Raw genomic sequence first — 15,325 nt, forward strand, 5'->3', positions numbered from 1 at the left:
ATACAATATACTGTAGATCTGGATACAGCAGTTGCAGTCCTGCATGTATAGTTGAAAATAGTCAACTAGGAGCACACACTAAGTATCTGAAATTACAATAACAAGTCTTGTACTCTACTTTTCTTGACTTTACTTGAATATAAATACAGTATTAACAACAAAGTACAAGTGATTTGAAGTTTCAGGAGTAAAAGTAGGCTTTCTCCTGTCATCGTTATATATTACTACTCTAATTATCAGATTATCATTAGCATGTACGCAGCAATATCCATTTGGGTAGTTTAATCCTTAAAGGACCAGTGTGTAGGATTTAGGGGGACCTATTGGCAGAAATAGAATATAATATTCATAAGTATGTTTTTATTAGTGTATAATACAAAATAATATGAAAATAAGAATTGTTGTGGTTTTGTTACCTTAGTATGAGCCCTTTATATCTGCTTAGGGAGCAGGTCCTCTTACACAAAGCCTGCCATGTTTCTACAGTAGCCCAGCACAGACAAAACTAAAATCGACTCTAGAGAGGGCTTATATGCTTTTCGCAAGTTTTGCGGCCACCGTAGGTTCTCCTACAAGTTTGGAGGTGGGGAGGCTGGGGTATTCAGTTGGTTGGTTGCAATCTGCAACCTCACCACTAGATGCCACTAAATCCTACACACTGGTCCTTTAAGTAAAGGATCTGAATATTTCTTCCACCACTGCAGTATACGTGAGTAAATACAGGAACTAGCCTACCTTAGTTAAGTACCTCAAAATTGTATTTAAGTAGCTTTAAAGGATGGGTTCACAATTTTTCAAGTTTGTCTTAAAACAACAGTCAGGTGCCCAAATGAACACTGAAACAGGTTTTTCTTGCTGTAATCATTCCTCCTGATCATACTGACCGTTAGAAGATCTCTTCATAATGCACTTACAATGTAAGAAATGGGGCCAACATCCACAGTCCTGTTTCTGTGCAAAAATGTATTTAAAAGTTTATCTGAAGCTAATATGAAGCTTCAGTCGTCCAAATTAGTCAAATCAAATAGACATCTTTCAATGTTTCAGTCTTTTTAGTGCCAAAGTCCCTCTTTTTGTTACTATACTTCTACCGCAGCTCAACAGAGAAACACTTAGAGGAAACACAAAGAGGGAATTTGATGCTAAAAAGAAATGTGGCAGATATCCACTTGACATGACTAACTCAGACTGCTGAAGCCTCATATGAGCTTCAGAGAAACTTTTAAATGCATTTTGCACAAAATGACTGTGTGGACACACTGTGAATTTTGGCCCCCATCACTTACACTGAAAGCGCATTTGAAGGGGATCTTTTAATGGCCAGTATGAACAGAAGGAATAATTTCAGCGAGGAAAACCTCTCTCGGTGTTCATATGGGCACCTGACTGTTGTTTTAAGACAGACTTGAAAAAAATGTGAACCTGTCCTTTAATGGTGTTACTTTCGAACTTGAACAGCTTTCAACGGGGTCTTCAGAGATTCATCCCTTCGATGTGAGATGAACGTTTTTATTTTGGCTATTAAAACAGACTAGTTACTGTATAACCAGGCTCACACCGCATTATTCATAGTACACATATCCTATGTATTATGATTAGGTCAATTGAGTTATGAATGGGTTTAGTGTGAGCATGCAGCCGGGGAGGGGGCAGGACGGACGGAGAGAGGAGTGACTTTCTGCGGCGGCGGCGGCGGCAGCAGCGGCAGGCGGGTATGGAGGGTGTGAAACATGGCTCGTCACGGAAATAAATAACGGAACTGGGACGATATTATTTAAGCCACAGAATACGGTAAAAAAAAGGAAGCGAGTATTTCAACAGTGAAGAAACTGGGTTACAGCTACAGTCAGTGCCGCACGTTTCAGTGTTGATGTTGGTATTTGGCCACGAATACCTGCCGAAAATAGTCCCGGTGAGTAGAGTCTGTTTCGCACAGCCTGTCAGGGAATATAACTGTGTAAATCAAATGTAAGTCTAAGTTTTAGTCGACTCGAATCTGACTTTTAATGTAAAGTTTCACCTAAGACTGAGCTATTTCAAGACCACATTCATTCGGGGGAACAAGGTGAACAGGGAGTTAAACTTTTTTTGCAATATGGCCGCTTAGATGTCACACAGCTTCCCAGAAGTAAGCAGAACTAAGCAGATTTGACTCAAGTCTCTTTGAAATTTATGGGAGTCCAGATTTTAATATGTTTTAATACTGTAAACTTGTACAACTTTGTCCAAACCCTCCGTGCCTTGTGTGTTGTGGTAGTCATGCCCACTTTTCAAATCCAAACTACTATTGGTGTTTGACTTCAGTACGTATCAGTAGTAACGTTACTGTTGTTCTCTCGTATGGGAGGATCGACAGTCACCATTCAAAAATCTGGCAATTTTACGTTACCTGGCCTATCGCCAAACGTGCAGGCATAGTGAAACATCACTTAAGCCTTTTTTGAATCGTTAGTGTCTAATGCTAAATACGGCATACACAATATTATGTTAAATAGCTTTGATAAAAGAACTTAAGCAGCATTTATGTACTGTTACAATGCAACAAACTGAAGGGAAACGGCGTGTTACAGAGTAAGGATGCCAATGTAAAAGCTCATAAATCGAGACCTGTGTGGTCAGATGAAATGATTTATTACTACAGCCTGCCAAAAGTTGTTATCAGAGCTGTCCTGAGCACTTTTTTGGCCCTAGCAGAATTTGACAGCCCTCACCCTCCCAACCCCACACCTAACCTCACACATAAAGGGCTTATATTAGGGCTCATGTTAAAAGAGTACAAACAAGGTAATCTCTAGGAAGTTTGAATAACTGATAAAACAAACAATATCCGGAGGTGTAGATATATTGTGCGATATATTGTACACAATATGACAAATCACAGTCAACAAGTGTCAGTAGAAGAAAAGACGTTTATTATTTATTCTTGACTCCATTAAGATGCTGAAAAATAACATGATTTGAAATCTTTTTTTCGTAAATTAGTTTAAAAATGTTTTAATACATACTTTTTTTGCATCCTGCATCACGTAATTGAATATTTGATCACCAACGTCAGACTGTAACTAACGATTATTTACGTTTTTGATTAATTATTCAGAGCATACTCAAAAAAAACGCCCTTTCAAATTTCCCACAGCACAAAGAGGAATATTCAAATTGCTTGTTTTATCTGACCGAAGTCCAGAACCCACAGATATGCAATTTACTATCATACATGACAAAGAAAAGAATATGATCTTCACATCTGACAAGCTGGAACCAGAGTGTTTGTCATTTCTGCTTGAAAAATGATTGAATTGAGCATCAAAGTAGTTGATGATTACTGTAATTTTCTGTCAGCGTCAAAGGTCAAGTGATATTTTGGTTTTATGACTGGTAATCCAACAAGGAGATTTAAAATTGAATCCATGTTTCTGTATCCCTATTGAATACAGACTTGCTTTTTGTATTTCTGCTATTGTCATTCATTCAACATACCAGCTCTTTATTCATTTCTTTGTTACGCCTGTGGCTGCAGATCAAACATTCAGATAATGGTCAAGTTCATTAACAAACAGGGCAAGTTTAGGCTGCGTTAGAAACATTGTGGAATCTAAAATAAACAACTCCGAGAGCACAAATACTATTACTGTATTTTTAAGTGTGAACAGGCAGGTTGTGTATTTTTCCAAAGTGTTGCTCCCTGTGGAGGAAGCTAAAAAGAAAGGGATGACAGAATGAGAGAGGGAGATCACTGTGCTGATGGGCTTTGTCCCAACTTTAGCCTGAAGACCAAAACGTTTCCCCTAGCAGTATAAAAAAGATTGTATACTTTAATTCAGCAGTGGGCGATTTGTTTACATCTTTAACCGGGCAAAATGAGAGGGGAAACTAGAATCAGCCATACCGCTTTCCCCTCCCTCACATCTGTAGTCTAAACAGTATACAAGTTTTTCTCAAACAAACTTTTTGACGAGCTTAAAATTTCACCTGAATACCTGCAGAGGCTCCTTCATGATTCCTACCCCCTAACATTTCATTTTACTGTGTATGGAAAGATTTTAGTTGTTGTTGATTTACTGCTAAATTATGTCACTGTCTCCACTGTGGGTGGGGAGATAATAGCGGTGGGGGTGAAACCTATGATTAGAAGAACAGTCATGCCGTTCCAGCCTCTAGTTTATATAATTTCTTGAGAATTAAATTATAGTGAAATGTAAGTATTCCTCATGTTGCATGTAGGAGCAGTTGGATGGGCCTCCTACACTCTTGGGGACCATAGAGCTGTTCACTTGTTCACTGTTTGGCATGTTTGATGCTGCTGAGTTAATGCTCAGATAGCTTGGAGCTTTACAGTAAAATACAGTGTAACAGTAGGCTACTAAGAACTAAGTCATTGCTCAACAGTACGTTTGTGTAACATTGTTTTCTAGGCTGATACTGTGTTGTTTATTGATCCACTGGGTGATAAAATCTATTGGAATCAGTACAAAATCAGTGGATTATTGCAGCTGGATTGCTACGCCAGAGAATAATGTGACTGTTCTTACATTTCCTGCTCCAGGGGAAAAAAAGACAAAAAACACTTATTTATGTCTATGGCTGAGACCCTGATTGAGAGGATTGTTTTGATTAGTTGATTAATTGTTTAGTTGATTGACAGAAAATTAATTGACATCGATGTTGATAATCAAATCATCGTTTTAGTCATTTTTAAGCAAAAATGCTAAATATTAGCTAGTTTCACCTTCTCAGTTGTGATGATTTTATAATTGTCTTTGTCATACAGAAGGTTATCTTTGGGTTTTGGACATATTACGACGTCAACTTTGACTCTGGGATATTATAACCGGCTTTTTTTCACTATTTTCTGACATTTTATAGACAAAACGATAATAATTGTTAGTTGCAGCCCTAGTTGTGATGAAGAGTTGAATTGAATCTGTACTTTCTTATATTAACACATAGAGTATTTCAGCCTGAGAGCAGACTGTCAGAGCTGCAAGAGCATTTCTACTCTGTCATACACTCTTTTTTTTCTTCAGTACAGACTACACACAACTTTCACTTCCTATGTCTTTTTTTCTTTGTTTTTCTCTTTCGCTTTCCTCTTGAATCTCTCTTACTCTTTCCTCTCATCTGGCTTCTTACAACATCTTGATTTCTCTTTGCGTTTCCCTTTATCTTAGATGTTTATCTTACCTTCTCACTGTGTTTCTCTTTCTCTGTCTACACATTTGCTTTGCTTTGTCTCTCTTCATTTCTTTCTCTCTTTCTTTGGAACTGGCATGAGTTCAGTTTAGTCTACTTTGGGGTCCTTGGTCATAATCAGGGGAACGCCTTATGGTCACAAAAGTTACTTCTACATGTGGCTTTGATGCAAACAGTGTCATTGGGTGTTCAGACTGAAAACAGCACACTGTTAAAACGAAAAGGGCTACCTTGGTGTGGGCGTTTTGTTTCAGGTACCGGTCAGGCGATGAAATACGATCCAGTTTGAGTAACAGATCCATGAGCGGGGTGCAAAATTAACTTTTTTGTCCACTGGACAAATGGCTAATGGATGTTCACATTTTACCAGCCACTCAATAGACAACACTTGTTTTTTTTGGCTGATGAATGAAGGAAATCTACCAGCCACATGCATATTTTACCAGAATTTGGCTGGTGGTTGCTGCTAATTTTGATGCCAAAACACTGTTGAGTGGTTCATAATACTGTGAGACAGGATTTTACAACTCTGGAAAGTTATCATAGCAGCAAATGTTTTTCACCGGTAGAAATACTAGTAACCCACCAGGAGTGATTGTAGTAGGGTCTTGATGTGCCGTTACATAATGTTGCAGTAAAAGTTGGACCAGGCTAAACTTTTTCTCCAAATGACCCTGCAACCATTTGCCAAAGCCCTCTGTGTTGGCACAGACCCCCACTGTGCCAAAACTCATTCATTTACTATTGAAATGAATGAGTGGTCTGTGTTTTTTCATGCGGTGCTTGTGTCTGTCTGAACAAGGCAAGTTTTCCCAATTGGGGTTCATCAGAATCACTCAAAAACACCATCATGAGCCCAGTTTGTGTGGAATTGATCAATTAATACTTGGTTTTATGTTTTTATTTTAAATAGAAGAGTCTATCTTGGGTTTGGGAAAGCATAGGCACAGGTTGTTTTGGGCTTGATACAACTTTTTGGACTTCTGTAACAGACTCCACCATGCTTACAACTCAGAACACACTATAACTTCTGGTTAAGTCCTTTAAACAGGCCTAGCATGCTAGCTGTCCATCTTAAAATGTGTAACCAGAGATGTATTGCTTCTGTTTTTACCTGCCTGGTGACAACCCCGGGGTCATGCTGGGTCAGCCGAGCTGTCTCGATGGCAGCGCAGGGATCAGAGGTCAGGAGTGAGAGATTGGAGAGGCAGGGAGAGAGTTTTGCTTTCGATTCAACCTGCTTCTCGTCTGTGCAGTTGAAAGTGTTTTTCTGTGTGAAAAAGGCTCAAAGAAACGTTGGTGTTGATCTAGATTTTTTGTGTTTTTAAACCAGTGTTGTTTTTTTTTTACAGGGTTGAACCAATGCAGGTTTTAAATACCAACAGATTTCAAAAAATGTCAGTTGCTGATATAGTTGATACCAAGAGTAAAATTACAACTATTACAAATACTGCTGCAATTTAGGTTGAAGCCTTCTAATAGTCAAACCCAGAAGAATCAATAAATAAACATTTAGACCTACTGCATCATGTCTTTGCAGTATCATACAATGGCTGGATTACACTGCTGGACCAGATCCGATTCAGTAAAGAGACAAACTGCATTCCTCCTTCTGGAGAAACCTCAGCTCAAATTTTCCAGTTTTTTGTTTTATGCCAAATGACAGTTTATCAGTTAACGTCTAAAAATGTTTCAGGACACGTGAGACTGAGCCAAACCACCACTAATGCAGTCAACTCTACAAAATGCATAAACGTCCAAGTTTCTCAATTTCCTGAAACCTTAAAATTAATTTAGAAAGTTGCTGCAGAGCTTTTGGAGGGATTAGTGGCGCCGACAAGCAAGCCTCATTTGTTTCGTGTGTTACAGTAAAAGGTGGGTTAGAAAATAAATGGAGCTCATAGGTATTTCAGCAACGTCAGTGTCTAAAGTTGCAGCATACTGTGTATATATATCATGGATAACACACACACTGTGGTCAGTTCCTGTCAGGGCAGACATTGAGGATAGAGAGCAGCTGCAAGTGGTAATATGGTGTCATGCATGGTGTGTGTGGTGTACAGAGGGTGGTAAACACCCTCTTACCCCTCTTTAGTACCCGTTCGTCTGCCTGACGCCTGTTTCTGTATCGGTGTCATCGTCGTGTCGCCTCAACGGTCCTATTTATCAGCGTTTAGTTGGTGGATTCACCTACAGAACACAGCGGAGAGTCCAGTGTGGATACAGAAACAATTTTTGGCTGCAAATCCAGGCCTGTAGTGTGTAGCCTGATTTAGACTGAGAGCAACTGACCCCTGCGAACAGGTGTGTATGTGTGTGCGTGCAAAAGAAAGAGTGATGTTTGTGGGCGGGAAGACAGTGTGTGTTTGTTTTCAGGACTGTTTGCCCTGCTCAGGTGCTGGGCCTGTTTAAGCACAATCACTGTTCTAATGAAATACTGTAGAGTGTGTGTGTGTGTGTGTGGTGGCTATTAATGCACAGGTGCACTGGTTGGGTGGTCTGCACTGATTCGACACTCCACTTACACATGTGATACCACACACATACAAACACCCTGCAGTGAAAAGAGAAAGAAAAGTAAATATTGACGAGACTGAACATTAGTGTATTTGTATTATGCAGCCATGCGCGATTACTTTACATGTGCAGTACTTACATATGACAGCACTGTACCTTACCGTTTAATTTATCATCAGCATGACTCAGTATTGTTTGAAAAACTTTAGTTTCCATATAGATACCAAAACAATAATTCTTCCAATACCAGAGGTTGGGGAATATATACATGTATAAACATGTTTTAACCTTTTGCTGATGCTCAATGCATCAGTGTTAAATAACAGAATCTGTCCAATTACAATAGTCTAAAGCCACACTAACTCAACAAGACTGATACTGGGGGAAAACTTTAAAAATACAGCTGAAACTATAGGAACAGGTTGACAGTAGTCAGTGCACTGGTTAAGATCAGTTGAAGTCAGATGCTAATAGGAACATCTTATAACTGAAATGTCAACATGTGTGGTGATTCAACAAGATAGCAAACAGCACATTTTTATTTTTCTGTTGGCTTTTGTTACTCACTGCTTTTGTTTTACAAGTTTGTCGTCACAGTAGCATTTGAATTTCCATCTATAGGACGTCGATGTATCAGTTATCTGTGTGGTATCTGTCTACGACATCCGTCTCTCTGCAGGTTTTCAGCTTCATTAATATGCAGAATGTGAACAGAAATATAATTGCATGTGCAGAAATATCTCATGTTTTGTGGTTATAAAATCCATAATGCTTTGATTAGACTGTTTGTGGGTCAATATTTTGGTTCTTTGTTGTTGGAGGATTGCTCACTCTGCTGCTGCGAGAGCTTGAACAGAGCCTAATGACATGTCATTGTGTGAAATCATTATATTACATTTTGTTTTGGTTGAACTTTGTTGGCACTTGGCAGCCGTTAGCATTTGCTTGTCGTATTAAATATCTGTCAACTTAACAGTGACTGCTGGTACAGAAGCACTCAGCAGATAGCTCCAAACAGAGGAATGGATGGTATTATTTGTAAATGGCTATGACTTGTTTCCAGTTTTTATAGAATACATACTGCATGTTAAGTACGATATGGTCAGCATTTCCCTTAAGTTGACTGCTTTGGGGCGGCTCACACCCACCCTCACTTTTCTGCCACTTGCTATCTCCACTCACTCAACCACACACTCGCTACACACACACATTACGGGCTGTCTTAATGGAGCTACGCTACTCTTATAACAATATCTTTCATGTAGATATGAAGAATGAGGAGAGAGTGGATGACTCAAAACAATTCCACAGTAACGTAGGGTGTTATTATGCTCACACAGCGTGTGAGTGAAAATCATTAGTAGCCCATTGATATGAATGATCGTGTGAAATTTTAGCAGCAGCGTTCATAATTCTGCAGTGGCAGAGGAAACGTTTACTTTTCAATGTCAATAACCTTAAGTGAGCCACAAATTTTGTGTGTAGAGCAGCGACAGATCTATTCATGGGAACAAGTTGTCTTTGTGATATAAAATACCTCTAATTAGGCTCTTTAAAGCAGGACAACCTGTCATACCTGTATGGTCAAACTCAAACTGGTAGGTGTTGAAGATCCCCTTCAGACATAAAACAACATAAACAAACATAAAATACATAAAAACACCCTACTTGTACTAATAATTAGCATGTGATATGGGAAATTTTCCACAAAATTTCAGTTAACTAGTTTCCTCCTTGTCCCTCATCGAAAAAAAACAGAATCTATGAATATGCAAATATTTTTCATATTCAAGTTGAACTGCTGGACACAAGTTGTCTCCTTCTCCACTGAAAAGTCTATGTGCACTGGGGGCTTCAAGTTTCCACTTCACACTTGTGTGAGTTGAATACTGGACCACGAATGGCTTCCAAACTTGTTGTGATGTCACATATCCTGCTGATGCTTTAAACTCAGGTTTTGGGTGAGCACAGAGAAACTTCCCCTCTTCAACAGATGAATGTGAAAACAGCCCTCTAGTGTCAAACCCTGCGCATCTACATAACTGACTACAATTTGATTATTACATAACTAAAAGCCAGTTTTGCGTCATAGATCAGGAAGCTTTTTTTTTTACCAGTCTTACCAGTCGATAGAGATGTAGGGGTGTGTCCCCCACTGGTTGTGTTGAGTATGTGACTCTACTGACCCCAGAGATCCTTTGACATTATTGTCTACAGATTGAAAAGACTTTTGAAATAGCCTTTTTCTTCTCTCTGTGTCTCTCTGCCAGACGTCCTTTACTGAGGCTCCTCTGTCCTGTGTGACCCCCTGACACAGAGAGGTATGACCACACACACACACGCACACACAGTCTTAGATGGGAATGCAGCAGCTCTGCGCATTCAACTATATTTTCTAAATGCTTTCTCAAACCAGGGGCTAACTGGAGACCCAGAGTGTGTCCGCTGGTTCAGGGTGTGTGTGTGTGTGTGTGTATTCAGAGCAGTGTGTGTTGTTTGTGTGTTTGTTTCCGTAAAGCTCGGCAAATGTCAGCCATAATAAAACACCATGGTGCAACAGTACTGCATGCATCCCCACCCACACAAACACAGAAAATCAAATCACATACAGTCAGCTGTACCGTATACATCTCTCCACTTCCGTTCCCCTCTCTGCCTCTTTCCTTTTTTCTCACCCTCTATACTTTCTGTAGCTGAGGTCTTTAACCAACAGAGTACAATGAAACCTCTCTATCAGGCACCAGTCACATTAGCTTTAGACTTTCCACTGAATATGTGGGAGCTTTAATTTTCACTGGAAACACACATACGTGTTCACTGCTCATGATTCAGGGATATAAACGTTTATTTTGCGGTCAATTTAATGTCTTTATCACTCTAACAACAATCCATTGTGAGTTTATATCCAACACAGCAATCATTTTCTAAGCAGTGTGTGGTTATATCATCACTTTCCTACCCATACATGGTGTTAATAGCCTTAACAATTTGACAGTTGCCCAAAGAAATTGTTTTTTTATAGCCCTCTTGAAATATCAGATTGAAATTGCAACATAAAACAAACAAAAATCCAAGAAAAATGAAATCCCACCACACTTTTTTGGTTTTGTGTTATGATTTTTCATTACCCTCTTACGCTGAGATTTATGAGAAATGGCGCAAAGCTGACTTTCTGACTCACTGTTTGGTTTCCTCATCGTTCACCCGCATTAAAGTGATCCTAATGTCCGTGGATAAGAGAAAAGACAATTTCTTCTCCCGGCCAGTAACAACCACTGTAATAATGTTGTCTCTGTCTTGAATGAGTAACACATTTTATGGGGCTTTTTATTGTGTGTGTGTGTGTAAGATATGTGTCAAGGTTGCTTTCAAAACACAATAACTTCGGAATGCATTACAATTTTTGTGCAAACTGTTTACTGATTCAGCAGGATATTGTATGTTTAATGAAATACTGTATATATGTGTTTACCTACCACCAGCTTGCCAGGTTTGATTCAGCCTGGATTTTACTGTTTCAAGTGATGTTTGGTCAGGTAGCTGCAAGTACACCAGTCAGTTATGATTGGAAGTTAGATTCTATGAAGGTTTTTGGATCCATTTCCTGTTACCAACCTTTGTACTTCAACCCAGTGATTGGGAAAATAGCAACCAAGCTGTTCCTGGCCCTCTGACATAGTTGGGGGTAATTGCGGGAAGGGTAATTATATCTAAGATGGTTTAAAGCTTTCAGAGTTAAAATAGGAAGCAAACCTCACAGACCAAATGTTCCTGCATGTCAGCTCTGCACAGACAGACAGTCACAGATAGACAGACAGACAGGGTGTAGTTATCACCAAGGCCAAGCTGGAAATAACAATTTACTCACCATGGGAGTCTAGTGTGGTAACTGCTGAGCAAATGAGACTTTTAGAAGCAGTCATATCTATTTTGGTGGTGTCATATCTATTTTTGATAGTTTCAAACAGCTTTTCTTAAGCTCTTAAAGGGAAGTTTTGTCCATTATGACTATTGGTCATGATAACATTTTACTCACCACCTTAGTTGTAGATATTTGTGGAATACAGAACATTGTCAATCAACAAGAAGCAGGAGCCTCATGCAGCTTTCCAGAAGACTCGAATGTAAAAGAAATAATCGCAAATACTTCTCTTTGAGTGTGACCATTAATAAACACAGAAAATACTCTTCTTGAAATCTATGTGGCTGTTGCACCAAAGAGCATAGTGTAGCAGAACCACTACTGCAGATAGTGAGGCCCGCTTGCGGTTTTACCAGGAAGTAGAAAGGTTTGATTGCTTTTCCGTTATTTTTGTCAAGGACAAATTACTCCCAGATTGAAAAAGATATCCAATTCACCACCTATTCAGTCATACGACTGTTGGACACTCAGCATTATCATTGAGATAATAAGGTATTATGTTGATCAACAGTTAATCAAATCAAATCAAGTTTACTTGTAGAGCACATTTAAAACAACTATAATTGACCAAAGTGCTGTACAGAGTTTTACGTAACTACAGTGATTGGGATTGGGCCCTGAGCACTTCAGAAATGTGGGTAACCTACGCTCAACACTGTACTTGAACACTTCCTATGTAGACACAGACAGAGCACTTGCTGCTGCTGCTGCTCTGGTAAATGTGCTGATCACTCTATGCTTTCTGTGTAGACGCAGTGTCAGACCACCTCCAGCGCTCCTACAGTTTCGCAGCACTGTTTAAACGCACATGAAAAACGTGTCTCAACACTGTATAGGGACAAACATGAGTAATTTCATGCGAGATATCATTCCAGATATTTTATTACATGACTATTTTGTTACAAACATTTACCTGCCAGTGTGGTGTATAGCCTCCTCAAATTTACTTTTAAACATAAAATCTACCCTCATTTGGTGCTTGGTGGGTGTTAATTTCAGACCCGGACTTTGTGATCCTGGTTTTGTGTTACATAAATAAAGATTTACTTACTTACTTACTTACATGGAGTAGGTACAAGTTAAGTCCTGGCATATATTAGATTACTAGATGGGATGGCCTATCTGGAGGACTTTTTAGGATTGGCCCAGAGGGTCATTATATATCCTTGTTGCAGGGTCAGCACTTCCTGGGTTATGTTACATTTAGACATACGGATACAAAATGGCAGGTTACCAGTCTAGGTGAAGATTACAGTAAATTCGCTTTGCACCTAATTTTGTGAGCATGGAGGAGTAGATATGTCAGTGTTGTATTCACAACTTGTCACTTAAAAAAGAGAGTTTGTCGCACCACAGAAAAATGTGTAATTAACCACCCAGCCAAGTTTGCAAGTATACGAAGTCGCCAAGTATATAAAATTAGATTTCAAAATTGTGGAAAAATAAGCCGTATTCTCTTCTCTGAAACAGTGGAGGCATGTCCACTGAAGGCGCTGAATGCGCTGCCCAACTGAACAGCCTCTAATTTAACAATGCTCAAACCAAACTCCCTTATAAAAATACACAATTTAAAATAGGCCTTTTTTTGTAGATGTGTGGCAAGTGACATGGATGATATTTTTTCTTAAAAAGTAACGTTAGGAGCCACTGTTTAATTCAGCACATATTTGTAGGTAAATGTGGACTTGTTTCAGTATAAATGTAACTTAAATGACTAGTTAACAAGCGAACCATCACCAATTTTAGTTCGGTGCACTTAACGTTATTCACTCCTCTGCTGACACGTCTTTAGTTGCTTCATTGTGGCCGTCACCCTTGGAGCAAAAGCCTCTCACACCGTGCTTTTTGGTTAAGTGCTGCCCGGTAAATGCTCTCCCTCTAGCCAGGGACCTCCCAGCCACATAGCCAGTGCTTAAGCCGAAACCACTGGTGGCTCCACCCGTCAAGAGACACTTCAGTTGGGTTTAACGTTGACCGAAAATGGCCTCGTTCACCAGTAACAGCGGATTATCCGAAGTGAATCCCAGTTGTCTCCGATGAGTTTTTGTAAATATAGTAACTAAGAGTACGTATACTCTAGTGTTTATATAGTGTTGAGGGGGGGTTTCATGCTAGTCACCCCTCTATGTCATAGAGCCACCATTTCAGGCCCGCCCAAAAGATCCTGGACACAGAAATGGTGAAAAGCAGTTAAACACTCTAACTCCACAATTCAGCACTACATAGTTCAGTTTTTTCATGTTTTCAGCAATTATTTTCTAACATGTATAATGTGTTTAAATTTTCATTTTCACTTTTTTCATTTTCCTTTACACTGACTCTAATGCACATTTAAGGTTTTACAAGGTAAAGATATTTCAAAAAGGTACTGCCTTCAAAATAAAACAAAAAAGTGGCCATAAATAAACTTATTTGTCAAACACCAACATCAGAAAATGACCGCCCAATCAGAACCGCATGTGTCAGTGCTGCCTCTTTATCCTCATATCTGAATGCACCATTACTGTAGTTGCTGTCCTATTGCCATATTGCTGGTAATTGCTGTTTCCTGGGGCATTTCTTATTAAACATAGTTGATACTTGCAGCATGAGTGGTCAAGATGTAAATCATAGTCGAGTAATATGAGAAGTCCTTTGACAAAGGTTGCCTAGTGTGCATGCGGTGTCCATACTCAAGGGCACATTGAAGGAGAAGACTGTTACTGTACTGAATGTCATCTAGAAAACACAAAGTTACACTTGCAGTTGATTAGCTGGGATTAACAGTCTCTGGAGTGTGTGAGTGAGTGATTGAGTGAGTGAGAGAGATGAGAGAGAAAGAAATAGCAATGAAACGGCTGTATAAAGATGCATGGGACTGTGTGAGAGAGAGAGTGTGTGTTTGTGAGAGTGTAAGAGTGTGACTGAAAGGAGGAATCCTTCTTTTGTCTGGATGAAGCATGAAGTCTCCTGGGAAGCTTTCAAATCCTCTCTGGAATGTGTGTGTGGGTGTGTGTGTGTGTGTGTGTGTGTGTGTGTGTGTGTGTGTGTGTGTGTGTGTGTGTGTGTGTGTGTGTGTGCGCGCGTGCAAGGACGTCACCGATTTCTTAGAATGTGTGTGTGTGTGTGTTAGGGGGTTGGTATGTCACCACATTTATAGAAGGAATGCAAATATTTGTGTGTGTGTTTCACTTTGGTGGGGTAGTATAACTGTTACCATGGCGACTGATATCCTCTGGTGTTTTCTGTGTCACCTGACATCAGTGTTTGACGGTCAAACTAGCTGGCATGACCCTTCTCTTTCTCTCTCTCTCTCTCTTTTTCTTTTTTCTTTCTTACTTTCATTTTCTGTCTTTCTTTCTTTCATTCTTTCTTTCTTTCTGTCTTTCTTTCTTTCTTTCTTTCTTTCTCTTTCTTTTAACTTCCCCCTCCCCCCTCTCTCTCTTTCTCTTTACCCTTGTTAAGTTTTTCTAAATGCCAGCTTACAGCTCAGATTTCATCAGCTGCTCTCATTAATGTGTTTATTTACCAAGCACTCAACTCATCCTCTGGTGGCCATGGATTTGACTCTGAGCCTGCCCCGTATGTGTGTGTGTGTGTGTGAGACAAGTACAGTACATCTGTGTGTAAAAATAAGTTAGTTACAGTATGCTTACAGTAGTTTATCGGTGTCTTTCTGTTGCATGAATGTGGTTGTATTTTCTGTAGATTTAGTCA

The 15,325-nt window shown here is 39.5% G+C and overlaps 1 protein-coding gene across 8 annotated transcripts in view; it reads left to right on the plus strand.

The window, feature by feature from the left end:
* Positions 1-1,641: 1,641 nt before the first annotated feature.
* Positions 1,642-15,325, plus strand: part of LOC137169783 (dystrobrevin beta-like) — a 32,712-nt gene continuing 19,028 nt past the window's right edge. For 3 of the 8 annotated variants that reach the window (XM_067573134.1, XM_067573137.1, XM_067573141.1), the window contains exons 1-2: positions 1,643-1,912; positions 9,978-10,028. The gene's annotated coding sequence lies outside the window, so the exon portion shown is untranslated. Of the gene's footprint in view, positions 1,913-7,166; positions 7,495-9,977; positions 10,029-15,325 lie in introns of those variants that run through there. The other 5 variants (XM_067573139.1, XM_067573140.1, XM_067573142.1 and 2 more) reach the window with 4 other exon arrangements.

Source organism: Thunnus thynnus, chromosome 18 (genome assembly GCF_963924715.1).
Source record: "Thunnus thynnus chromosome 18, fThuThy2.1, whole genome shotgun sequence".
In the NCBI taxonomy this organism is placed as follows: domain Eukaryota; kingdom Metazoa; phylum Chordata; class Actinopteri; order Scombriformes; family Scombridae; genus Thunnus; species Thunnus thynnus.